The sequence below is a fragment of the Prunus dulcis genome, chromosome 1 (genome assembly GCF_902201215.1).
Source record: "Prunus dulcis chromosome 1, ALMONDv2, whole genome shotgun sequence".
Lineage (NCBI taxonomy): Eukaryota > Viridiplantae > Streptophyta > Magnoliopsida > Rosales > Rosaceae > Prunus > Prunus dulcis.
This window is the reverse complement of record NC_047650.1, coordinates 10,832,231-10,833,286: the sequence shown is the minus strand read 5'-3', so window position 1 is coordinate 10,833,286 and position 1,056 is coordinate 10,832,231.

Below are 1,056 nucleotides of genomic sequence, written 5' to 3'. Positions count from 1 at the left end.
CGCTTGCGGACTCCTCTGAATTTGTTCTGGTAAATTGGGTCTGCGTGTGGCGTTATCTTCTGTGTGCGAAACGGAGAGAGAGCGCCGACCCCTAACCTAGATCTGAATCTGGGTTCTTTGTACAGAGAGAGAGAGAGAGAGAGAGAGAGAGAGAGAGAGAGAGAGAGAGAGAGAGATGGGCTGAGGGTGGGATTTAGGAGAATGAGATGACGGAGGGTTAATTAGGGTGGGTAGGGAGGATGAGATGTGCTGGGTTTGTTTTTATTTTTTATTTTTGGTTACTTTTTCTAATTTTTCTAATTTCTTTTAATTATTTTATTATTTTATATATTTGGATTTTAAAATTTTAAAATAATTTAAACAATGAAGAATTTTTAATTAATTAAATTCATGTGGTATCCACCTCACCCACTCAATTAATTTAATGATTCATGTGTATGAAATTACAAAAACATCCTTATCATGTCATCAGATTTAATTGAGTTTTGGATGGAGTTGACGGTATGGGGCAAAATGGGTTACTAAACCTTGGCCAAGCGATGAAAGTGGGCCACTTTAACTTTGGGGCGGTAAAATGAGATTTGACCGAAGTTTCAGAGGATACTACATAAATATGCCGTTGATTTATATACCACATCATGACTCTTGGAAATGAATTTAGCCACAACATATAACACATAAACATTCATAATGGCGGATTGATTATGCTTGTTCTAGTTGAGCTAAACATTTTCATTTTAACTCAAGTATCTTGTGATCTAGTCTCTTTGAGCACAAAATAAAAAAGAGAGAAAATATAAGATTTTATGTGACACCCGACCCAATTTTAACCATATATTTAATCTATTTAATTTATTTAATTGTGAAATTATAATTTTGCCCTCGAAGTAAGGTCACGATAGTCACTTTTTGATGCATAAGGATTTGTGGGATTTGAGTGGCACTGTTGCATGAAGCTCGTCGATATGAGTTCGTAGACACGTAATGGGCCCAAATCGGAGTTTTAATGAAGAAGTTACGGTCAATGGAAGTGCAGTGCCACAACCATAAATATTT